Source organism: Ceratotherium simum, chromosome 31 (genome assembly GCF_057802395.1).
Source record: "Ceratotherium simum simum isolate JZ-2026a chromosome 31, ASM5780239v1, whole genome shotgun sequence".
Classification (NCBI taxonomy): Eukaryota; Metazoa; Chordata; class Mammalia; order Perissodactyla; family Rhinocerotidae; genus Ceratotherium; species Ceratotherium simum.
In genome coordinates, this window is record NC_141930.1 from 21,553,424 (window position 1) to 21,580,669 (window position 27,246).

The 27,246-nt window shown below is 40.0% G+C and overlaps 1 long non-coding RNA gene across 1 annotated transcript; it reads left to right on the top strand.

Annotated features, from left to right (window-relative positions):
• Positions 1-5,334: 5,334 nt before the first annotated feature.
• On the top strand, positions 5,335-27,204 carry LOC147913040 (uncharacterized). The gene is made up of 3 exons (XR_015549277.1): positions 5,335-5,417; positions 23,237-23,378; positions 26,861-27,204. It is a non-coding gene; the product is annotated as an uncharacterized LOC147913040 (long non-coding RNA).
• The last annotated feature ends 42 nt before the right edge of the window (positions 27,205-27,246 follow it).

Sequence of the window (27,246 nt, forward strand, 5' to 3'; positions counted from 1 at the left end):
TGTCTGTTGGCCATCTGTATATCTTCTTTGGAGAAATGTCTGTTCAGGTCTTTTCCCCATTTTTTAATTGAGTTGGTAGTTTTTTTGTTGTTGAGATGCATGAGTTCTTTATATGTTTTGGAGATTAAGCCCTTATCAGATGTATGGTTTGCAAATATCTTCTCCCAATTGTTAGGTTGTCTTTTCGTTTTGTTGATGGTTTCCTTTGCTGTGCAGAAGCTTTTTAGTTTGATGTAGTCCCATTTGTTTATTTTTTCTATTGTTCCTCTTGCCTGGTCAGACATGGTGCTTGAAAATATGTTGCTAAGACCGATGTCGAAGAGCATACTGCCTATGTTTTCTTCTAGAAGTTTCATAGTTTCAGGTCTTACATTCAAGTCTTTAATCCATTTGGAGTTAATTTTTGTGTATGGTGTAAGGTAAGGGTCTGCTTTCGTTTTTTTGCATGTGGCTATCCAGTTTTCCTAACACCATTTGTTGAAGAGACTTTCCTTTCTCCATTGTATGTTCTTGGCTCCTTTGTCAAAGATTAGCTGTCTATAGATGTGTGGGTTTATTTCTGGGCTTTCAATTCTATTCCATTGATCTGTGTGTCTGTTTTTGTGCCAGTACCACGCTGTTTTGGTTACTATAGCTTTGTAGTATATTTTGAAATCAGGGAGTGTGATACCTCCAGCTTTGTTCTTTTTTCTCAGGATTCCTTTAGCTATTCGGGGTCTTTTGTTGTTCCATATAAATTTTAGGATTCTTTGTTCTATTTCTGTGAAAAATGTTGTTGGAACTTTGATAGGGATTGCATTGAATCTATAGATGGCTTTAGGACGTATGGACATCTTAACTATGTTAATTCTTCCAATCCAAGAGCATGGAATATCTTTCCATTTCTTTGTGTCTTCTTCAATTTCTTTCAGTAATGTTTTATAGTTTTCCATGTACAGATCTTTCACCTGTTTGGTTAAGTTTATTCCTAGGTATTTTATTCATTTTGTTGCAATTGTAAATGGGATGGTATTCTTAATTTCTCTTTCTACTACTTCGTTGTTAGTGTATAGAAATGCAACTGATTTTTGTATGTTGGTTTTGTATCCTGCAACTTTACCATATTCATTTATTACTTCTAAAAGTTTTCTGGTGGATTCTTTAGGGTTTTCTATATATAAAACATGTCATCTGCAAATAGTAACAGTTTCACTTCTTCCTTTCCAATTTGGATCCCTTTTATTTCGTTCTCTTGCCTGATTGCTCTGGCTAGGATTTCCAGTACTGTGTTAAATAGGAGTGGTGACAGTGGGCATCCTTGTCTGGTTCCTGTTCTTAGAGGGATAGCTTTCAGTTTTTCACCATTGAGGATGATATTAGCTGTGGGTTTGTCATATATAGCCTTTATTATGTTGAGGTACTTTCCTTCTATCCCCATTTTATTCAGAGTTTTTATCATAAATGGATGCTGTATCTTGTCAAATGCTTTCTCTGCATCTATTGAGATGATCATGTGATTTTTATTCTTCATTTTATTAATGTGGTGTATTACGTTGATTGATTTGCGAATGTTGAACCATCCCTGCATACCTGCAATAAATCCTACTTGATCATGATGCATAATCTTTTTAACGTATTGTTGTATGTGATTTGCTAGTATTTTGCTGAGGATTTTTGCATCAACATTCATCAGTGATATTGGCCTGTAATTTTCTTTTTCTGTGTTGTCCTTGTCTTGTTTTGGTATCAGGGTAATGTCGGCTTTGTAGAATGAGTTAGGGAGCTTCCCCTCCTGCTCAATTTTTTGGAAGAGTTTGAGAAGGATAGCTATTAAGTCTTCTTTGAATGTTTGGTAGAATTCACCAGGGAAGCCGTCTGGTCCTGGAATTTTATTTTTGGGGAGTTTTGTGATTACTGTTTCGATCTCCTTACTGGTGATTGGTCTATTCAAATTGTCTACTTCTTCTTGATTCAGTTTTGGAAGGTTGTATGACTCTAAGAATTTATCCATTTCTTCCAGATTGTCGAATTGGTTGTATATAGCTTTTCATACTATTCTCTTATAATCTTTTGTATTTCTGAGGTGTCTGTTGTAACCTCTCCTCTTTCATTTCTGATTTTACTTATTTGTGCCTTCTCTCTTTTTTTCTTGGTGAGTCTAGCTAAAGGTTTGTCAATTTTGTTGATCTTTTCAAAGAACCAGCTCTTGGTTTTACTAATTTTTTCTATTTTTTTTTTGGTCTCTATTTCATTTATTTCTGCTCTGATTTTTATTATTTCCCTTCTTCTGCTGATTTTGGGCTTTGTTTGTTCTTCTTTTTCCAGTTCCTTTAGGTGCATTGTTAGATTGTTTACTTCAGATTTTTCTTCTTTAGTGAGATAGGCCTGTATTGCTATAAACTTCCCTCTCAGAACCACTTTTGCTGTATCGCATAAATTCTGGCATGTCGTATTTTCATTTTCATTTGTCTCCAGGTATTTTTTGATTTCTTCTTTGATTTCTTCATTAACCCAGTTGTTGTTCAGTAGCATTTTGTTTAATCTCCACGTATTTGTGGCTTTTCTGATTTTCTTCCTATAGTTGATTTCTAGTTTCATACCGTTGTGGTCAGAAAAGATGCTTGGTATTATTTAAATCTTCTTAAATTTATGGAGATTTGTTTTGTGGCCTAGTATGTGATCATCTCTGGAGAATGTTCAATGTGCATTTGAAAAGAACGTGTATTCTTCGGCTTTTAGATGGAATGCTCTGTATATATCTACTAGGTGCATCTGTTCTAGTGTGTCATTTAAGGCCAATGTTTCCTTATTGATCTTCTGTTTGGATGATCTATCCGTTGGTGTAAGTGGAGTGTTAAAGTCCCTTACTATTATTGTGTTACTGTCTATTTCTCTTTTTATGTCTGTTAATAATTGCTTTATATATTTAGGTGCACCTACATTGGGTGCGTCGATATTTACAAGTGTTATATCCTCTTGTTGGACTGTTCCCTTGATCATTATGTAATGCCCTTCTTTGTCTCTTTTTATAGTTTTTGTTTTAAAGTCTATTTTGTCTGATATGAGTACTGCTACCCCAGCTTTCTTTTCATTGCCATTTGCATGGAGTAACTTTTTCCATCTCTTCACTTTCAGTTTGTGAGTGTCTTTAGGTCTGAAGTGTGTCTCTTGTATGCAGCATATATATGGGTCTTGTTTTTTTATCCAATCAGCCACCCTATGCCTTTTAATTGGAGCATTTAGTCCATTGATGTTTAAAGTAGCTATTGATAAGTATGTACCTACTGCCATATTTTAACTTTAATTTTTCTCAGTGTTTTAGTAGTCCTTCTCTGTTCCTTTCTTCTTCTATACAGAATTGATGGTCTCTTCTCTGTCTGAAAGCTCTGCTCTTTAACTCCCCTTCTCCCTCCTTTTATGTTTTGATATCATATCTAACCTCATTTTTGTGCATTTGTATCCATTACCCTCTTATCATGGAAATAGATAATTTTTCCTATTTGTGGTCTTCTCTTTTCCCCTTAAATCAGTCCCTTTACCATTTCTTGTAGCACTGGTTTCTTGGTGACAATCTCCTTTAATTTTTGCTTGTCTGGGAAATTTTTCATCTCTCCTTCCATTTTGAATGATAACCTTGCTGGGTAGAGTATTCTTGGCTGTGAGTTTTTTCCTTTTAGCACTTTAAATATATCTAGCCACTCTCTTCTAGCCTGTAAGGTTTCTGCAGAGAAGTCAGCTGATAGCCTTATGGGGTTTCCTTTGTATGTAACTTGAGTTTCTCTTGCGGCTTTTAGGATTCTCTCTTTATCTTTAATTCTGGACATTTTGATTATGATGTGTCTTGGTGTGGGCCTCTTTGGGTTTATCTTGTTTGGGGTTCTCTGTGATTCCTGTACCTGGATGTCTGTTTCCTTCCTTAGGCTAGGGAAGTTTTCATCTATTATTTCTTGAAATAGATTCTCTGCCCCTTTGTCACGCTCTTCTCCTTCCAGGACATCTATAACACGGATGTTAATGTGCTTGATGTTGTCCCAGAGGTCCCTTAGACTGTCCTCACTGTTTTTAATTCTTTTCTCTTGTACCTGTTCACCTTGGGTAATTTCTTCTAGTCTTTCGTCCAGCTCACAGATCCGTTCTTCTGTATCCTCTACTCTGCTTTTGAGTCCCTCTAGTGAATTTTTCATTTCCAGTATTGTATTCTTCATTTCTGATTGGTTCTTTTTTATATCTTCCATTTCTTTGTTGACATTCTCACTGAGTTCATCTATTCTTCTCCCCAGATCAGTGAGCATCCTTAACACTCTTTGTTTGAACTCTGTCAGGTAGGTTGCTCATTTCTGTTTCACTTAGTTCCTTTTCTGGGGTTTTGTCCTGTTCCCTTACTTGGAATGTATTCCTTTGCCTCCTCATTTTGCCTCTTTCCCTGTTCTTGTGTCTATGTATTAGGTAGGTCAGCTACGTCTCCTGCTCTTGGATAGGTGACCTTATGTAAATGATGCCTTAGGAGGCCTTCAGTGTGCTTCCCTCAGTTCTCAATGTTCCAGGGGTGACCCCTATGTGGGCTATGTGTGTCCTTCTATTGTAGCCTGTTTGCTCTCCCTGTAGGTGCCCAGGGAGGCCGAGTTATGCTCCTGGCCAGCTGTTGTAATGCTCAACTGCTTGTAGTTGTTGTGGGCTCTTCAGTCTCTTTATCAGGTGTGGGGAGCCCCAGCACAGTTGGCTGCAAGTTCTAATATCACATTTGTGTTGCAGTGTTTCTTTTATGTGAGTAGGTCCCCATGTGGCAGGTTGTTAGGCTCAGGGGCTTACAATTGCTATAAGCCTCCAGCCTTTAGGTCTCTTGTCAGCTCTCTGAGGATTGTGGCTGTGTGGGTCTGGCCTCAGGCACAGGAGCACCCAATTGTTTCATGCTTTGGAAGGTGGGGCAAATGCCCTATGTGGGTCTTTGAGAAGCACAAGTCTTCTGCAGCTGACAAGCTCTGCCGCCCACAGGTCCACACACACAGTCAACACAGTCCTGCTCCGTGTGCACGCCCCAACTTTCTGAAGCGGACCAAGTCTCTCCACAGCGGGAGCTCCACACACTCCACCACTGCCCCACACTCTCCACCCACTCCTTGTGCACGCCCTGCCCCACTGATGTCAGCTCAGTTGCCAGGCTGCAGAGAATCCAGTCACCAATCTATGCAGGCCCACAAGTTGCCTGAGGCTTGTTGTTGGGTGGGGCCAGTCTCTAGGGTGGGCTGCCTGCCCTGGCTGAGCTGGATTAAATCGGTGCTCTACTGGGTGGGGCAGATCCTGGGCTAGCAGGCCTCAGGGAGAACTCCAATGGCGTCCCTGTCAGCACGTCCACACCTGGCCACAACAATGGCCGCCGCCAATGTCCCAGTCCCTGGAGAGGTCTTGCCTCTCACCGAGATGCACTCAGGGCCTATCAGGTGAGTCTCTTTTCACCAAAGCACTGTTCACCTTTCTTTCTGGTGATTTTAGGTTGCTTTCTGAAACGGGTGAGTTTGCGTGTGGGCCCTTTAAGAGCTGGTTTTAATTTCTTTGTGAACCAGCTTTTCTGGGGGTACTCCCCAATGTTTTAGTAGCAGGCAAAGTCAGATATTATGCCACTCGTCTCGATTGTGCTGGGTCCACAAAATGCCCCCAGCAGAGGCACCTCCAGGGAGGCTGCGTACCTTTGGGCTGCTCCTGGGCGTCCGTGAAGCTGGCGGCTTGTGAAGGCAGTGTTTTTCCTCTCCAGAAGGGAGTCTCTGCCTCTTCCACCTCAATTAGGATTGTCCTTTGTTGCAGGAGTTCCTCTTATCCAGTTCTCAGTTCTGTCTCAGGGGTAATTTTTCCACGAGTTAGTTGTAAATTGGCTGTGTCCGTGGGAGGAGGTGAGTTCAGAGTCTGCCTACGCCGCCATCTTGACTTCGTAGCCTCCTTTTGCCATTTAATAACTTTAACATTTTTGTCAAAAACTAATTGCCCATATATATGTGAGTCTATTTCTGGTATGATTATTCTGTTCTAATAATGTATATGTCAATCTTTACATCAATACCATACTGTCTTGATTAATGTAGCTTTAGAAATAGACTTGAAATCAGGTCTTAAAGCTTCTCAAACTTTGTTCTTTTTAGATTTTGTTTTAATTGTTTTAGGTCCTTTACATTTCCACATAAAGTTTAGTATCAGCTTGTCATATTCTGCAAAAAAGCTGCTGTGATGGGTAGGGATGACAGTAAAACGGTGAATTGATTTGGTTATTACGTACCTTGGCAAAGTTTTCTTCAAGTTTTTTGTGTCTTTTGTGCTTGGAGTTTGTTGAGTTTCTTGGGTCTGTGGGATTACCTTTTTCATCAATATTTCTTCTATTTCTTGAACACATGAAATGTAGCTGTGATAACTGTTTCAACGTCCTTGTTTGCTGTTTCTACCATTTGTGTCATTTCTGAGTCAGTTTTAATTAACTGATTTTATCCTCATTATAGGTTTCATTTTTGCTTCTTTGTATGGTCAGAAATTTTTGATTGGATGACAAACGTGAATTTTACCTTGTTAGGTGTCAGATATTTTAGTGTTCCTATAATTATTGTTGAACTTTGTTCTGGGTTGTGATTAGAATACTTGGAAACAGTTCGAGACTTTCAGGTCTTGCTTTTAAGCTTTGTTAGGTGGGACTAGAGCTATATTTAGTCCAGAGTTAGTTTTCCCCTCTACTGATCCAAGACCTTCTTAGTACCCCAACAGATAGCTCCCAAAATATGAGGTGTTCCCTTCTGGCTATTGGGATAGGCCCTATTCCCAGACCTATGTTTGATCTGACACTGTTCCTCCTGTTCCCTTAGGTTGGCTCTTTCCCTGGCCTTTCCTCACATGCACGTGCTGACCCGTACTCAGCTCAAGACTTGAGGGGACCAGATGCAGATCTTTGGATCTGTCTCTCTGTGTAGCTCTTGAATCTCTGTTACTCTGCCTTGTGAACTCTAGCTTCCGTGGCTTCCCAGACATCCACCTCCTTCTCCTCCACCTGGGGAGATTTATGAGCTCCGCCTGGGCTCCTCCTCTTTGTGCTGCCATCCAGACACTTCCTCCAGACTGTTAGCTGGGCAATCACAGTGCTCACTGTTTCCCATCTCTCAAGAAGCACTATTCTTTGCTGCTTGATATCCAATGTCCTGAGCAGCATTGTTTCATCTATTTTGTCTGGTATTTTAGTTGTTTTAGGTGGGAAGGTAAATTCGGTCCTTTGTTACTCCGTCTTGACTGGAAGTGGGGAGACTTCAGTGGTAATATTCAAAGTTGATAAGGATGTAGTAATATAAGCACTCATATATTTGTGGGATTATAAGTTGTCACAATTTATTGAAAAGCAGTTTGGCAATATATCTATACCAAAATATTCTATGTCCCCAAATTCCACTTCACAGAATATGTTCTAAGGAAATAATTTGAAATACTTATAACGATTTATGCACAAAGCTATGCATGACAACATTTTCTATAATAGCTAAAACAAGACAATCTAAAAGTTTAAAAATAGAGTAATGCTTAAGTAAACTATGGTTTGTTCATTGGTGGAATATTATGGAGTCATTAAAAAAGAGCATTTGAAAAACATTTGAATCATAGTTAGATTCTTATCATATACGTGCGGTAAGAAAAGCAGATTGTGAAATTGTAAAACTTTAAGATCTTACCTATACAAAAGAATTTGTGGAGAAGCATTGAAATGTCCCAATATGTAAATAGTGGGTAACTATAGATTGATATTATATTCACTTCAATTTTCTTTAATATCCAAGTTTTTGATTATGAGCACAAATTATTTTTATGGTCAAATGTGCATATCAAGATCATGATACTGAGATAAATTATTTTTCATAATCTGTTAGGGTATTTCATTATTTAATTTTAATTGTGTAAGGATAAGAATTTTAAATTCTAAACTACTAGGGGTGCAATAGAGAAATTGCTCTAGAGAATATACATAGTCAGAATGTTGCTTAATTTATTTAACTTTTTTTTTCTGATAGGCATTATTTTAGCAGTAATCTTAAAGATTCTCTGAAAAAAGACCAGGTTAAATGTAAGCAGCATCCTTGATGCAAAATGTAGTGGGTTGTGCAGTATGTACCTGAGAACTGAACTCTGTTTCTAGGCTGATCAGTAGGGAATTTGGGGCGGAGTAGGATATAGAGCTTGGTAATTATGCTTGAGTGCTGCTGAAACTTGTCCTTGATATTTTTACTATATTAATGGGGATGGCAGGCAATTAAGAACAAAGTCAGTAATTTCAAACTGCAAGAATTTTTTGTTCTGCATTTGTAAGACGTGAGACTTGCGGGAGTCTGTTCCTTTGATCTGGGAGATCTTTGATCTGGGAGAGCCCCTTAAAGGGAATCAAACAACTGTTCAATTGTAGAGCAGTGTTACTGCTAGGAAAGCTGCTTGAGTTGATGTCATTCTAAATGACTAAACTGCTACTCAAGATTATCTAAAATTGTTCTGTGTGGTAAACAGAGTTGTATTTCTTCTGTGTTTGGGTCCCTTGAGAGAAATTGTTTTATTTCTTCCCGGAAGATTGAGGGGGAATGTTTTACTTTCCCCTGGATGAGATTTCTGGTTTGTTGGATCAGGTGCTGGGAGCTAGACGCTGAAGGAACTGCCTTTCTGAGAGACTTGGTGAGACATTAGGCACAGCAGCATTCTTCAACGACCCATGGGTGATACTTTGAGGCGAGGTTAATTCTTCAGACTGAGGCCTGGGACCCTGGGAGGGTCTGCACTGTTGAAAGGAAAAGCTGGGGAAACTAGGTAGAGAGCCCGAGTTAGGACCGTGGGTAGTGGAGCTGCGTGCCTACAGAAGGTACTGGAAGCAGTGGGATAACACATATAGACTTGAGACAACACGCCTGGGTACCCTCGAAAGTGACCCAGGACCCTTTGTGGATGGCTAATCACCTGCCTTGGAAGGTAATTTCAGCACTAACATAAATATGACCTCAAATGGGTCCACAGGCTGGTGAAATCCACCCCATCATGTTTCTTCTATATGGTACTGCACTGTGTAAAGTTAGCAAGAGAAATGCTCATCTAACCTTAAGTTCTAGAAAATGGGAAACAACATGAGACAAAGATAATCAAATGGCTTAATAAGTAGGGCAGTAAGAGCCTCTCATGGGATCGACCGATTTGGTCCCACTTAATGCAATGTGATGATTAAATGTATCTCTTTTTAAGGGGTCACTCTACCACATAGTCATTGTCCTAGTTGTTGGACTGCTTTTCTTTAAAAGGAGAGCTTTAAATGCACTCGTCAGTAATCAGAATTCTTCATTTCAAAGCAGCAAGACCTCCTGGAGATAGCTAGCTTGAATTTTTTGCATCTACATTTTTTCAAGGCCTATTTTTAAAATAAAAAGATTTGTTATCATGAAGTTTACTACACACAGAGCAGTGTCACAATAAGATTAGTTTCGGTACCTCTATTATCTAATTGGAAAGATGACAAGTCAAAGATAATGCTGCCTCTGTTATGATGACAGTTATGCTTTCAATAGTTTATAGTTCTCAAAATCAAGGGTGAGTCAGATCAGTAAATTAAGTGTATAAAAACAGAAAGCAATATGAATAAAACATTTTAGAAATGAAAAGCTTTTAAACTATTCTTCCCTCATTCTTATACTTGCTGAATTCCCTTATTAATAAGAGTTATGTTTTTACTAACAGTCAGAGGAACCAAAAAGCTATTATCCAGCAGTAAACTATGCTATTATTGCAATGCATAAACTTTCAAGTGCATTTACAAGAAGTTCCTCTGAATGCAGAAACATCAAAACCAGGAATTGGATTTTTGTAAAAGATATTTCAATAGTAAGTTTAGGCAAACAGGGGAAGGGGTTTCCTGATTCTTTCTTGGTTTGATATATTTAAGAAGGAAAGTGAAAGGGAAGGAACCTCACGTGGTGGCTTACTTACAATTGTGTGGGATATGATGCAGTATGAAGACCTTTAGGAAGCATTGTGTGTTCATATAGTTTGTTGACTGACCAAACTTTTGTTTGGCCCCCAACTCTTTGCATTAAATAGATCATTATGTTAGAGATGTTTATTTCCGTCAACAGAAAATTTTACGACAATCCTTAACCTTGTGAGCAAGGTTTTGTTTGAAATTTTTGCATACTGGGAAAATCCAGTAGGATCTGTGACGTAAGAGAAGTTGAGAAACTTTTCATACAAACAACCTGAAGACGAACATATGTAATTATTTTTCACATTTTTTTGTGTGTGAATTATTACTCTTCTTTCTAACCACTTTCAGAGATCTTTGGAGTGAGAGAATCTTAGAGAATAGGGATCTTTTGGTTTGAGTTCTGCCAAAAGCAGATCCTGAAAGAAGGTTTTGGCTACATGGTTTACTTGGGAGGAGATCGCAGGAAGCAGAGGGAAGAATGGGGAGAGCGAGACAGGGAAAGGAGGACAGCAAGTAAACCATGTGTCAATGAGCAGGTCACTGCCGGGCAACTAGGTCTAGATGGGCCTGGGGAGTCACTCTCTGCAAAGCCGTGAGGGAATCCTCAGAATTCTCTAGTGAAGGATGAGGACACTCGACGTTTATCTTTCTATCCTCAGTCTGCCTTGATTGAGAGCTACCCCCAAGGATGTCAATCCCTCTGCCTTTCTGGGTCGCCCCGAGGGAGAGGCAGCAAGCTCCTGCAACACCAGGGGAAGCCCTCAGGCAGAGAAGACCAGAGATGCAGGTCCTGAGGCACAAAGCGAGCAGCTTGCTGGAAATTGTGGCAGGTGCAGGTGAACTCATGTGGACTGAAGGCCATCACCAGTGAGTACCACAGGGGCAATTCTGATATGTCACTTTTGTATTTGGAATAAGGTTGTGGAATAGTTTATACCCTGGCATATTCCTACCCCTGGCATGTTAGTCAATGCAAATGTGGTGGCATAGTGTTAGCCCTCTTGAAAAGAAGAGAAATGATGTCTTAAAATATAAGTTGGCTTCTGTGAGAGAGATTGAAAATAGTAGTAGCTTATAAAGAGAGACTGTTTTTCTACTCACATATGTAAGTTCAAGCTCATGAGCTGAATAGTCAGCGGTCCAGGTGCCTTTTATCTTGAACAATTCCTCGGGGATTGTTCTTTTTCCACAGACTAAGATGGCCTGCACCACCTCATCTACATTCCGCCATCAGGAAGCGAGAAGGCCCATGCTTTCCCTTCAGGGCGCAGCTCAAGAATTACACATATAATTTTCCCTCTTATTCTATTGGCCAGAACTGAGTCCTGACTCCAAGGCAAGTTGGGAAATGTTGTCTTTATTTGGGGCAGCCATCCACCCAGCCAAAAATTGTCTTACCAGGGGAGAAGGTAAAAACAGATATTAAAGGACAAACCTCAAGTTCTACCACAGACCCCACCTTGATTAGGGTGCATCTTCCAGGGAAGATGTGCCTGGATTATCTTAGTTTCAAAACAGATTCTTTAAATTATGTGCAGTTATCATTTAAAAATCTTTAATGCCATTGTGAAAGTTTTAAAACATTGTGAATGTGTGTGTATGTTTGATTGTATTGGTATTCGTAAACCTATAGGTTGTTTTTACTGTTAGGATATTTTACTGTTGTGGGAGTGATTTTATGTTATTGTGGGAACTTATACACGTATATATTTTATCTACAATAGCTGGACTCTTCTCTTCTATGTTCTAGTCTCTCTTTTTTTCCTACTCTCTCTCTCTTTCTCTCTGGCACACACACACACACACACACACACACACACACACCCTTAGATGCCTTCCTGTTTCTTGGTACTTGGCTAATAATTAGCCAGCAAGATAATAAAATTGATCAAGATCCTGTCCCTTAACTTTGACATCGTTTTCTTGAAAGTGCTACAATTAAACTTTCTCCTTATAACTTCTCACTTTCTGCCTCACTTGGCACACCTAATCAGCCAAATTTCTCTTTTTGCCAGCTTTCCATTTCTCCTGCTTGGCCCATACCCTCCAAAAAGGGAGCATTCCCACCCTCACCCCTTAGGACTGGAATAATCTCCCATAATTGATTGAAGGGCTATGTATACCGCTTTCAAAACTCAAAAAACTTTTCCTCTTTGTAATTTAAATCTCCCCCACACAGTGAAACTGGACATTAGGATGCTGTTGATGATTGTTGGAAAGAGAAGTAGAGTGGAATCAGGGACAAGTGCTGTGTTCCTAAAGGGCAGGAAATGTACCTATGTCTATGTCTATGTCTAACATGTGCATATGCTATGACTTGACTGTGATCCCTACTATTGTGGCAGTGATTTTGCTTGAAACGCTTTGTATACTTGGAAAACTACTGGCTTTCAGTAAGTGACAGAGCTGGGATTTGAGTCCAGCATCCCCATCTTTAAGCATACGCTGCTGGTCTTAGGTTGATGGTCGTCAAGGAAAGCTAAGAACATGGCCTAGGGTGAGTCGCAGGCAAAGCTTCCAGGCAAGGCTTCTGGAGACCCTGTCTTAGGTTCTTACCCTGGGAGTGTTTCAAATTGATATAAAGCCTGTAAGCACTCAGATTCCTGGAGATCTCTCATACTTAACTGGGAAAATCACCATCCCTTTGGGGAAGAAGATGCTGTGGGTTTCGGCGTGGGAACTGCACTTGCACTCCAACAGAAAGGGCCAGCAGCACCAGAGCAGCTGCAGAAGCAACGGCCCCCCTTAGGTTGCAGGGAAGGAGCAACCCTCGCCCCTTCCCACAAGGAAGAAGAGCCCTGGCCAGTGTAGAACTATAAAGGCTCTACCATATCTCAATGGCCTTGGTGAAGGTGCAGGGTGAGTTTTTTGAGGATTATTGTTTATTATATGGTGGAAGACCTGACCTCATAGTAAGACTATATGGGTGCCAGAAAATGGCAATTTAAGAAAGAAAATTTCTATAGAACTAAAAGCTGACCAAGTACTACTTTCACATATGGTTTCTCTTTTGATCTTCCCCATATCTCATTTTCTTATTATTTTTATGATTGCTATTCCCATTTTATGGATGAGAAACTGAAAGTCAAAAAGTTTGAATGACTTGCTGATCCCCAGCCAGAAAGTTTCAGAGGAAGCACTGGCCTCTTTTTCCTGAACACATTCCATCTATAAAACTCAGATTATAACAAATAGGAAAATTAGAAGGACTCAATTATCTACTCCCAGGTCCTTTCATTTTCTCTCTGATTTATCTTTCTGGCTCTTAATTGCAAACCATAACCTCGTTGCTCAGCGCTCTCGATACTAAGGACACAAAATGCTTTCAGTTGGGTTCTGAAAGCATCTCCCACTGGCTCAGGCTCACCTCTAATTCCAGGCAACCTCGGTATTCCAATGGGAGCACTTCCTAAGGAGCCCTGACCTCCAGGGTCAGCCTCCCCCTCGGTCCTCTCAAGATGATGACAGCAGCCCACAGGAACCCACACAAGGTGTCGAGCAGTTGGATAAGCTCTTGTCGTGTTTTACTGTATTTAATCCTCACATGCATGTTAGGATATTGGTTATATCATTGCCCTATTTCACAGCCGAGAGACTTGGAATTTATGAGGTTAACTCACCTGCCCAAAGTTATGGGGTTGATGCAGCAGAGTCAGGATGCAGACCCAGATCAGTCTGTCCCCACAGCCCCCACTCTTGGCCACCTGGACAGGTGCTGTCTCCCTCACTGAGGAACCTAGGTCACTTGGACACTGCCTTCCACTCCAACTGAATGATCAGCATGAACTTCATATAAGAGAATAACATGAATATACCAAACAGGGCAGACCCACACTCCTTGTTTGTCACTTCTACTGCCATCAACCCAAAAGGGAGATTTCTCCTTCTAGAATTGAGTCCTTCTTTCTTAATCAATGCTATTTCCCTACCTAGGCATTTACACTACCTTAATTTCTCAAACTTTCCTCCACTTGTTCCTAGTTATAATTCATTCTGTCCTTCAGTTTTTCCCTCCCTCTACCACATCTATACTTTTCTTCTGAAATTCATATATTTCACCCTTCTTAGAGTGGAATTCCAAGCTGATACTAACCTATTGTTGTATATTTCATGAATCAATCTTTATCATGTCCTTAAATTAATATAAGAGCATAGAGAGAGAATATCCACAAGAATTGCGCAGAAAACGCAATTGAATGCAGCATTATTCCTCAAAAAATAAAATGATGGTTACTGAATTTTATGGTAGGCACTCATCAAAATTCCTGATCCCAGTGATATATCACTTTTATTTTCTTGATTTTTGTTCTCTGTTCAGGCGTATCTATGTATCTTCTTGTCTGCTCCTATCACATTTTAGGTATTCAAAGATTGCTAAATGACGATGTCATGGAGGCGTAGCTAGAAATTTTTTATGGAAACATTGTCCTCACAAAACCCAAACTTGTTGATTTGGTAGGGCCAGTATATATGTATATATGTGTGTGTGTGTATATATACAAATGATAAAATTTACATATGTGATTTTACATGTAAATTATATAAAATAATGTAAAATGTATGAAGTTACATATAAATGTTAAATGTTTACATATAATGTATATGTAAAAATCATATATATGAGATAAATATATAAAAAGCATATATGTATAAAATTATGAATATGATTTATATGATTTTATACATATATTATTATATATATTTTTATCTCATATATATGATTGTACATATATTTTTACACATACATATATGATTTTAAACAAAGCCTAGGACTCTCTTGTAGTCTGGAAATCTCATCTCTGAAGGAACAATCTGAGTATTCCATGGTCTTCTCTCCTGACACTGCCTGGGTGCTGCTAAGCAGAGAGTGGAGACAGGAGAGGTTCAGAGTGGGCTCAGGCTGGTGAGGTCTGAGCACAGCCACACAGGTATGTAACGAGTCTCCCCACTGGCATGCCAGGCTAAGTCTAAATGATTCGGGACCGTGTTCACTTGGTGAGGGCAGTGATAGTGTTCCTCATTTGTATTATGGTTCCTGAGCTTCAATGTGCACTCCCAGACTGACCTCATTTGCTCCTTACGGGAATCTGCTCAGGCATCATCAGAGGCGTTATTGGTTCTATTTTAATGAATGAGGAAACTGATGTCTCCTTATGTAAATTATAAAGTGACTTGTCATGATGTGGCTAATAAATGGCAGAAACAGAATTAGAGCTTAGTTGTTCTGTTTCCTAATTTATAGCTTTTTCCATTACATCTTGCTCTATCTTATCTGCCCTCCAGTTGTTTAATATACCTTACACTTCTCAACAGCAGGGTAGGCAAGCTTGTTGGTACTGTGCTAATTGTTTAGATGATGTTTGTGCTACCCTATTTTGAATAGTATAGGTATGGAACATAAATGGATGCTTTCTCCTTTAGATGTCATGGTTAAAAGTCCTACCCTGGTTGGCAACCTGCTTTCAGCCTCATGTCATTTTACAGTGTTGACATATGAGCCCATCTCTCCTTCTTGCCCTCTCCCCCCACCCCCTTCAGTAAATTGGGTTTATAATAGAAACACTAACTCAACGTTAACAAAAGTGATACTGTCAAGTGATATGATAAGATTGCTGGGTGATGTTTTATGGTAATAGATTCTCTTTGGGTTTCATTTCCAAGAGCATGAGATGGTGCCTCAGCCCTTAAAGGACAAACAGAAAGCATGGAAGCCACGGTGGGAGGAACTCGATGGCAAGCCTGTCTTCACTGTACTTTCACTCCCAGCTTGATTAAACAAACAGAAAAACTCCGACCTTTTGTTAAAACAAAATACAGACAAGATCTTTTAGAAAAAGAATCTCTATATAGGGAAATGAGGTTTATAAAATGAATCATAATGTTGTCCAGCCTACTCAATTTTACCTTCCCGTGAGATTGTTAGAATGGTTACATTCATGTGAACCTCTTTATTTTAGCCCTTAGCACAAAAGTGCTATAAATCTCTTCCATCATTTCTCTTACCTGACTTATGGCAGACAAAGTTTCAAAGGAAAAAAGAGAAGGAAATCATTGTACAAGGAGTGTGAAGAAATGTAAAGAGTACTACAATAGTGAGCTTTTAAAAGATTTCTGCTCTTGTCTTAGTAATTTCTAGTGCTGGAGGACTGACAGAATTCATAAGTACCTTGCCGGGCTTTGGTTTTTCTAAATCTGTTTGTTATGCCAGGCACCATCTCAAAACCTGGCTTTAGCATCTATTATCAGTGTAATGCGTTGCAAGTTGCAAAACCTCAGTTGTTTAATCTGAAAAATGGGAATAATATGAGCATCCACGCTGTGGGATTGTTGGGAGAATTAAGTATTTTTAAGGACTTAGCATAGTGCCTGGCATAGAATTAATACTCATTAAATGTTAGCTATCATTATTATCAGATATCTTGATGGACAAAACCAGGCTCCTGAGAATCTAGTCATCTGAGATAATGCCAAGAAAGAAGATTCCAGATTCTCCACACCTCTAGGACCAATCCATTTAGCTTTTGCTTGGTTCAGAGGGATGTATTCCTTTCTTAGCACTCTGGTGACACAATGAACAATTCCAACATTAGCTGAAGCCTCTCCCTTCTAGTTACAGAGGCACGGGAGCTTGTCTTATACTTTACATATCTGCCTGTATAATTCCCTAAGACGCCAAAGGCCATAGAAGCCATGCAGAAAAGAATGCACAAATTCACCAAACAAAATTCTGATTTGGAGTAAGAAAGTAACTATTATAGAGTTCAGTCCTAAAGTTATACTGCTGGATTTGTTGGCTCAAATAGTCTTGCATATTTTTACAGGCCCAAATGTTGAAGATTCAAATGTTGCTGGCCAGAAAATAAAGCTGAGTCTCTACAAGCTTGCAGAATTTTAGAAAAACACAGGGCTATGACCCACACCACTGCTGTGTACATACCCAAGCTATTGGGATCACTCACTGTGCTTACCTTGTATACTTACTGCATGAGAGTTCTCAAGAATTATTTTTCTGGCCTCAAGTTTTTGGACATATATCATTTCTGGGCAAGAAACAGAAAAATACTTAGAATTCTTTTGTTCTGATTATTTTTGTGATGAGCACAGAATAGATGCCACTGTAGGAGACAGCTATATTTTGAGCAGAGTGGCCTGAAATTTGTAAGTTTGGACAATGCAGTAAGTATAATTGTCATACATCCATTCTGGGGCCAAGGATCATTCTGTTTGCACATGTTAAGTCTGAGAAATAAAGGTCAGTGGGTTGTGCTAAAAACAGGGCAGATGGCTGGATTTTTCCCGGTGAGCAGATTGCTTGATGCACGAAGACTCGCACCTGGTTGCCCTGATGCTTGGCTGTCTCCAGGATGACTTGGTCATTCCTGCTCCACAAAGATGCGTGTGCATTTGTGCACTGTCTCTTCAGTCTGGAAGAGGATGTGGATACTTCCAGTGGACGCTTCTAATCTGAGGACTAACCTAATTCTTTGAGCAAAGTGCCGCCTAGCAGGTGTGTGCAACTTTATACAATCCAAATGGCCAAGATTCTTCTCCAAACTTTCAAAAGAAAATTTGACCGCTAAATGGACCCACCTTTAAATGAATAAGATTAGAGATCTGTTTCCTTCTTTTCCCCATGAAGATTTCTTACCAAGTCAAACAATGTTCAAAAGGACTTTGCCTGCTCTAGGCAAGAAGGAACTCAATTCAAACAAAGCCACTGTGACCAAATTCACCTTCACAAACTGCTCTGGTTGAAACTGCTCCCCTGGGGCTCGAGCCTGGAACGTTCTCTCCATGCTCAGCTGCTCGTGACAGCCTCTCAAAGGAGCAGGTACTCCAGCAAGAATTATTGTTGGAGAAAAGATAATAGATTTAAGATCAAGAGTGTATAGCTTTGCAGTTCTGTGTCTTTCACTGAAGCAAAGCAAAGTTTAAGGATGGGGCCCAAGGTATGAGGTCTGTGATATAACAACTTGTCCCAATATAAAATAAGACTGGATATCACTCTATAATCTGTATGGGACTGCAGCTTCATTAGAATATCACAGTGGGATGGTGCCTTGGACGTGCTGGGATGTAACCCTGAACTAGCCACGGTGATCTTTGATACCACAGTACTGGAGAAGGGGAATTGGGGAGGGAGGCTGGGCTGAGGACCAAGCACAGGGATTCTGGTGCCCATGTGTGCCTTGATGCCACAGAGGAGAAATCTTATTCTGGCTAAGGTTGCCTGGTGTGTAATTGCCAGGACGGAGTGCTAAGCAAGCAGTCGCTGTGTCAGAGAATCTGACCTTGGGAAGATAATGAGACAAGGAGAATTCAGAACAGATGAAAGCCAAGAGCACCTACTTTATCTACTGACAGCCAGAGAACACCTTCATGCTCAATCAGTTCCTGCTAATGAGACAAGATGGGGAAAGATGGTAAAACAGCAGTAACAGGCAAACTTTTTTTTTTTCAGCTTAATGATCTATAACTTAGTTAGATAAAATTGTCTTTTAGGTCAGGCAGCAACATAAGTCTGAGCATAAAAAATACAAAAGCAACACCTGAATCATTTTGGTTTAGTTTACTTTGTAAGGAGAGTGATGAGGTTGAAGGAAATAATGAAGCCCCCGCACATTATGACTGTGCTGTTTCCTGATGGACTCTACTAGAAGGACAGAATTTTAATATGGCTATGCCATGGCCAGTGAATTCCTTAAATCATTCTCTTTTACAAATCCTGTCACTAGCTGTTTTAACATCCAACAGGAATTTTAACATGCGCCTGACACCTTTAATTAATCAGTGCTTTAGTCTCTCTCTTCCAGGCTGCAAGTTATTACATGCCTCCTGGAGATGACACTGCAGTTTCTGTAAAGATGTGAATACCTATCAACAGGGGAGTTTTGGGATACCTCCCGCTTTCTTTGCAGGTGCAGAAATGGTGCCCAGGTCACGGGAGAAGGGACCATTTGCTGGGTAATTTTCATGTGCTCCACATTGCACTAGGTGCCATATACATGGTCTCGTTTAATCGTCCCTCCAACCCTGAGTGACAATTCTTATTTAGCTTCATTTATTGATGAGATAACTAAGGGCACACAGAAATTATGGAAGTTCTCCCGATTTCGATGGCTACTATGTCGTCGCTTATCTTTTTATTGCCAAAGCTCTTGTCCTTTTCACCACATCTTGATGCTCATAGGCAATTTTTCAAGATAAATACGTGAGAGGGAGTGAAAAGTATAATCCAGAGAACAAAATCAATGTATTTAAGACATGGGAAAGCTGTTTCTGAATTAATTTTGGAGAAATACACCATGTTTTTGAAGTAGTGTGATAAAAGATTAGTAAATTGTCATTGGCAATATCAGTGGTACCTCATCTGAGTCAGAAACAGTTTAGTGGGTTCTTGAGCAGCTGAAGACCATGTTCTTATCTGATGCCACTGACGTCTGAGTGAGAGTTTTCTTGCTTTCCAAAGAGGGGGAAGGCTACACCATGGCCTTTATTCTCTCTACCTGCACTGCTCCTCCACCAACAAACTCACACACACACACACACACACACACACACACACACACACACACAGGGAAAATCACAGGCAATCCAAAGTCTGCTCTCAGGAGTGATAGATGAAGAAAATCAGGCTCCCCATGGGTACTTGGGAAGTGGTGCTGTCTCCTGCATGGACTCTCCCCTAAGACATGAGCCAGGTCTCACCTCTGCAAACCTCAGAAGGACTGAGCCGTTGCCAGCAGTCAGTGGTTTCCCCATGCCACTGAAATATCTGATCTGAGGCAATGCTTCTAGTGATGGGAAAGTGGATGCTTTTTCAGCGTGGCTCAGGCTGACTCTGCTCAGGGGTCTTACAAGGTCAGTTTTCATAATTAAATGACACCATGATACAGCCTTCGAGACCATGCTGGAGCCACCATTTGCTCGCTTCTCCTCATTTGCTTGTAGAACCTGCCCAAGCAGCCCCCACATGGGTGGGGGAGGAGGTAGCGTTAGGGGAAGGTAAGGGCGAGAAAGGAGAATGTTGCTTTTACTGGCTTATTTGGTACCGTAAGTCAAAAAATTACTCCTCTTCCTGTAGGCACATGCCACATATCCATACGCCTCTATGACAATAATCAACCTTTTTTTTCCGGCATCCAAGTACTTGTTCTGACATGGTAGGGTTTTTGTCTGTCTCTCCTTTTGTTACACTGAAATAGATTTTATTGTACAACATCCATGTTCATTGTAGAAAAATAGAAAACACAAATAGGCAAAAAGAAAACTATTTAACCTTAAGTATACTTCTAATGATAATCATTATTAAAACTTCTTGTATAGTCCTCCATTTCCATTTCTATTCATATATATTTTTTACCCACACCCATATAAACAAAATTAAACAATAGCACAAAGTTCATTTTTGGAAACTGTTTTTTGCTATTTAACTATATATATAAATATCTTCCATATCAATAAATATATTTCCACATCAAAAATTCTACATGGCATTCTATAGCATGGAAGTACCATACTTTAACCAATTGTTGAATTTCTAGGCTATTTGCAAATTTCTGATATTTTTCAATAAGCTAGAGTTTATGATTTTGTATAGCTATCTTTTAATGCTTGTCCAAATAATTGCTTAGAATAAATGTCTCTAAAAGGAATTTCTGGTTCAAAGGGTATGCACTTCAAAAAGCGATTTCCATTTTTCTTGAAAAAATAGAGAAAAATAGTTTTCCTTTGGTATTTTAATTTACAAATCCTGGGAAACGCTGCCCACGCAGGTGTCTGATGCCGACAGCAGCGGTGCCTGCTTCTCTTCCTCTGAAGGGTTGGTCTTGGTCTAAGTCATTACTCTCCACACTAAGGAACACTCCAGGGAATTGTTCCCTGAATGAAACAGGGGGCCCCATGGTTATTCTGTCCCTCACTCCCACACAAGACCTGAATATAGAGGTGCAACTGAATGGCAGGGAGCTAAAAGAATGATGTGGAAAAATGCTAAATCCTACAACGGGCCAAACAAAACAAAGCAAAACAAAACAAAACATGTTTAAAAACTTTGATTGAGTTACAATTCAAGTTTAGGCAATTTGTATTCCCAGTAGCTGACAAGGCTTGAAAAGGCGATGCTGGAAAATTTATTAATAATCTTAAAAATCAAGTCATGGAAAATTGCTAGGAGACTGGTGATGAGAAAATTATTTTTCTTAATTTTAAATAAAAGTGAAAATATATATTCTTGAAACCACGTACTGATGAAATTGCATTCTATCACTGGCAAAATACTAGAATGAATTATTAAACAGGTGATTTTTGAACTTTTGCAGAAGAAATGGTAATCAGTAGAAGCCATTATTAAATCATTAAAAATAAGAAATGCCAAATCTTCACTATTTACATCTCTGCTAATAAAGCTACTGGGTGGGTAGTTCTGGGGAATGTCATCAACGTTTTGCTGATTTTGACTAGGAAGTTCACTACCTCACTCACAATGACTCATGGCAAGAATGAGGGAGCTGTAGGGAAGGATATAGGGAGCTGTTGACAAACTGAAGGAGTTAGAAGGAGAGCACTCATAAACTGTCTAGGAGAGGTGACAAGACCACAAAAATGTTTTCAAATACCTGAGGAGCTATCATTCATGGTTACTCCAGCGGAAAGAAGTTAGGAAGAAGTTCAATGGAAGTAGATTTTGATTGGTTTAAAGGAATAACTTTTTAAACAATTCTAGCATTCTGTACATGGCATCCATTGACTATGGGTGAGTTAGTTAGTTGTCGTTGTATTTATTGAAATTTTATTCTCAGAGACATTATGGAGAATACTTCTGCACTTGGTGGGGGATTAAGCTAGATAACCAAATTAAAGTTCTGTGGCTCATTGCTAATATCTTATGAATGTCATATATCTATTTCTCCATCATAAAATAGAGATAAAAAGGGGTCTACACTTATTTTTATTTCTTAAATATTGTAAATTTTCTTTTCTTTTTTTTCTTTTTTTTGTGAGGAAGATCAGCCCTGAGCTAACATCCATGCCAATCCTCCTCTTTTTGCTGAGAAAGACCGGCTCTGAGCTAATATCTATTGCCAATCCTCCTCCTTTTTTCTCTGCCAAAGCCCCAGTAGATAGCTGTATGTCATAGTTGCACACCCTTCTAGTTGCTGTATGTGGGACACTGCCTCAGCATGGCCGGACAAGCGGTGCGTTGGTGTGCGACGGAGATCTGAACCCGGGCCGCGAGTAGCGGAGCGCGCGCTTAACCGCTAAGCCGCGAGGCCGGCCCCTATTTTCTTATTTCTGTATAAATGTTCTTTAGTATTGATAAAATGTTATCTTTCTCTCTGACTCATTTATCTGTTTATTATAGTACTATTTTGTTCCAAATTCTTTAAATATTTTGCGGAAAAAAGCAAAACAAAAACAGAAACAAAAATCAAGTGAACAAAAGTTGAATTCAGCAAGGTATCAGATCAGCATCACCTGAAAAGAGCATAATCAGTGAACTCTGTAGCAGAGTTAGAATGGGAAGGAGGGCCAGCGACTGGTATCCAAAATTCACAAAGTGGAACCGTAAATCTCTCCATGGAGTTTCTAAAACTCTAGTCCAGCATGGAGACAAGTACAGGAATCAAGGAACACAACCAAGTATCTGGTTAAGCATCAGGATGATATGGGGGAGTTTAAATCTGCTGTACATCTTCTAGGTGCCCTTAGGATGACGATATGATATTATGATTTGGTGTTGGAAAGTATAGCGGGGTTTGCTTTTACGTCAGCTGGACTGCTTCACTCAGCCTCTAGAGATGTCACATTTCTATTGTTTTCTTCTAAATATTGTATCTTGTGTTTATCTTCCTTGAAGCATGCCTCCTCTCATATGGTCACCTGTTTAGCCACAGTAAGTCCTTCTGTAGTTTGGATGAAGGAAACATAGACTTTTTGTAAATTGTAAGTAAAAACCTTACAATTTTTACAATTGTAATGAAATCCACTTCCTCCAAATTGTTCTTTCCAGTGTTATTTTGGGAAACTCTTAATTGCTTAACTTTCCTACTACAGCATTCTCTCCAACACTATGGTAATTCAATTTTTACTAACAGCTTTTGATGTGATACTATGTCAGTACTTTTCTAACGGCCTTTATAAGTTACTTCGTTGGTCTTCTCCCTGTCCATCTACTCGTTGTCTTCTCTGCCCTCTCTTCTCCTTGGAGAGCTAATGCTTTCTAAACCAGTCGTCTTAGAGGTTGCAATGAAGGGATTGATTGTCTCTCTCTGTCGTGGCTTTTTCTAGGTTGTCAGATACGGAAAAGACTCCTACAGTGCTCACTTCCCAGGATGCCGCTGAAGCTCACACCCAGCTTGGACCCCTTGGACTTCACCATGGAGGCACTCCACTGGAAGGAGAGCCAAGGGATAGAATCTTCTTTCTACACGTGAGTCACACACACATGGCTCTGATCTTACCTGTTGAACTGTACCACTTTACATTCTGTGTTCCTTCCCCTCACTACATCCTTCCAAACCCTGCAATTCTCATAATCAGAATGTAGAGGAAAAGAAGCTAAATGTGTTTCCTGCTTCAATCACTCAGGAATACTTCTGCGTTTGAAAATGCTATGTAGATAATCAATTCTTGCAATCATGAATAACATCAGTTTGAAACAACACATTTCTACATACCAGCCCTGCAATGTGTCTAAATTTTACTCCCTGCCCTGTTTACAATTAGTCTCAGAATTGAAGAAGTCTTAGCACCTAGGCGTGGAACACTAATGATAAATTGAGAGAGTTTAGGGAAGTCCAGGCTTCCTATAAACTATGCCAAAGCCCTTTTCACTTTGTGTCTCTTAAGAGACATTTCCCTTAATTTTTAAATAATTAGAAATAGAAGATATCTTTCAAGTCAGTTAAAGTTGATTTTATCCCCTCATCTTATTATCTATGGAAGCATTTAAAAATTCTATTATAGTTATTAATCAGATCATATATGTCGTTGTTTTAGACTATGGATCTTTTGAAGGCAAAGGCTGTGTTTTGCCAAACTCCTGGTACATTGCAGGCCCTTAGTGAGAGTTTATTGAACAAGTGATTGAATATAGTTAATCCAATTGTGTCCTGAGTATGTGGTAGATTAGACCCTAGGCTGGGAGGCAGTGGATCTATGTTATAGATATGATGCTGCCAATAACTAGCCATATAATCCTCAGGAATTTACATAATTTCTTTTATGTAACTTTTCTATCAGTTTCTTTACTGGTATAATAAAGGAGTTGGAGTAGCTGCTCTCTTCTAGATTAAGCCTATGGCCTATTTTTCTTAGTGACATTTAAAGTCATTCCCCAATCACGTATGATAAATGACTCTTGAACAAAGAAAAAGGACAGGTAGGAGGAGGCAGGGCTGAGAAGTGGTTCTGATAAATCTGGGGCAGTGGACAATCCCCAAATCCTAATCCTTGCTTTTATAATTCCACAGATGACTTTGCCTCTGCCTCAAGTTTTCCTTTCCTAATCGCTTAGACAAATATTAAAAAGATCTGAATTTTTATTCTTTGAGTACCTGTCACTAATGTCAGGGGAAGGTGACTCAGAGTTGTGCTGGGTGGTCAGCAGAACCCAGCGAGGTGAGGATTAGAATGTGACCATATTCAGACATTGATTTCTAAGCCTTTGTTTCAGTAAAGTGATTTTAGCCACCTGGATAAGAGCTATTTTTTAAAATCTCTCTTTGTAATTGCACCTTCTTGCGGGCATGATGGATGGTCAGGATGACAGGCAACAGCTGCCCCTGACGGCATGTTATGTTGTCCTGCAGAGAGGCAGTGTGGCCCAGTGGACCTCTCAGGGTGGGGCGAGTCAGAGACTACAAGTTCTCACCCCCGCTCTGTCCTTCAAACTTGTGGGATGACCTTATGGAAGACACTTTACTCATCTGTAGCTGTTTTTTATCATCCATAAACATGGGGGAAATAACAACTTTTCAGCCTTTAGTGGAGGACTAGCTAATAAATCATTGGAACGTGCTTGGCAATAAAACGCTCTGCAGAAGAGCAGAGGACTAACAGCATGCAAATGCGCTAGAAATTGCATTTGTCCAGGAAGAGTAAACTTTGCTCAAACCTGCATGCGGAGAAATGAACATATTGTCAGCAGAATACCTTGGAAATGATGCAAAAGTTTGACTTGATCTGCCTAGCTCCCTGGACAGAATGGGCTGGCCAGGAGTGGGTCTCGGAGTAGATTAAGCTGAAGAATGTGGTTCCTTATGTAGCATACGTGTCTTATTGGAGTTGTAATTTTGCTGAAAAAGAAGAGTCTGAACTGGGATGACACTTTCAGAAAGTCAACCTAGCGCCAGGGGGCAGATGGTTTGGGAGGGAGCAGGAGAAAGAAGGCCTTTGAAGGAGAGAGGATCCAGTTACAGTGATCTTTTTTATGTAATCATCCTTGTGTTAGTCTGTCTATGCCTTGAAGACTAACGCCAGAGCTCCTCAGACTGAAAAGACTGCCACCTCAATAGTGTATTTTAAATTCAATCAATGACCCTACCTTGAACTTCGACGTTTAAATGTCTCTCTATCCCACTACAAGATTGCTTCCTCTTCTGCCCATTTCTCCAATGTAAATCCCATCCATCCTTCAAGCCTCCCTCCTCTCGTAGTTTCTCCCAACTATGACTCTTTACCTTTGATGACTTTTGACTCCAAAAGGCCTCCATATAGGGCCTTAGCTCATCTTGCTCTTCTTGACTGCATCTAGCACATATAGCACCTTTGTGGAAGTTACGTAAAGGCTCCCCACCCAAGGGATGAATAAATGACCAAAGATTCCACCAGCTCTGCTTCAGCCCCTTTCCTTCCCTGCCTTCTCCACTTCCTCTCTTGGCTCCTTCCATCCCCATTTTCAGTGCACAAATTGCTAGGTTCTATGTGGGGCTCTGGGTGAATTATTACTATTACTTTTTTTTGGTGAGATTGACCCTGAGCTAACATCTGTTGCCAATCTCCCTCTTTTTGCTTGAGGAAGATTGTCCCTGAGCTAATGTCTGTGCCAGTCTTCCTGTATTTTGTATGTGGGACGCCTGCCACAGCATGGCTTGTTCAGTGGTGTGTGGGTCTGCGCCCAGGATCGGAACCAGCAAACCCCGGGCAGCCCAAGCGCAGTGTGTGAACTTAACCATGATGCCGGGCTGGCCCCCTGGATGAATTATTTTTATCCTCTCTGGTCCCGTCCATGTGTGGCTTTCCCGTCTTCTCTGGGTGCGGATGCTGACAATCATCTCTCTGCAAGCCCAGTTCCCGAGATGCCTGGGCCCGTGCTGACCAAGCCTGGTGGGTTTACTAGGAGCTTGTGGCTGCAGGGCTGGTCTGGCATTAATCCCACGTTCTTGCCATCACCCCTGTCAGCCCATATCTCCAATCCCCACTGGTCTTTCTAGTCCTCATGATTGAACTGTGGTGTGGTGATCCTTTTATTCCCCCCAACAGTTTTGCTCTCATTATGGAAACAATGCATACTCTTGCAGAAATCATTGAAAAATAAATGGTACAAAACAGAAAATATAAGTCATGCAGAGTCTCAACTCCAGGCACATTTTGTGTGACTTTCTAGACTTTTACTGTTGTACACACATGCAAACACATGCACACGCGTGCACACATACATTTATCAAAAATGGGATCATCCAAAATGTGTATTTTCTATGCCTATGTTTTTCATTTAATGTAATGTTCACAGTCAAGAATGAATGGTACCTTGCATACTTGTTATTAAATACAATTGGAAAAAGTGATTTTGAATAGTTATATGATGTTCCTTTATACAAATATGATAAAATTTATTGTCAAACCCAGAATGTTGGGTATCAACATTATTTCCAACTTTTTGCTTTTTGTTTCCAACTTTCTGCTTTGTAGATAAACATAAACATAAATGTATCTCCAGTTTATCAACTTCTCTCCGTCTCCATTGCCATCCCGTGGTCCAAGTGATCACCATCTCTTTCATGCATGACTGCAGTACAGCACAGTGATTCAGCGAGGGCTGGAATCAGAATGCTTCAGTTTGCATCCTGGATCTGCGTCTCATAACTGTGGGCTTGAGGAAGTTATTTGGTCTCCCTTTGCCTCAGTTTCCTCATCTGTAATATGGAGGTATCACTGGTAATGGTACCTGCTGAAAGAGGTGTTAAGAGAAACAATAAAATACTCTTTATAAAGCAATTAGAATATTGACAAGCATGTAAGAGATTTTCAATAAATACTACTTTTTCAACAACTCGCTGGTCACTTGCATCCATTCA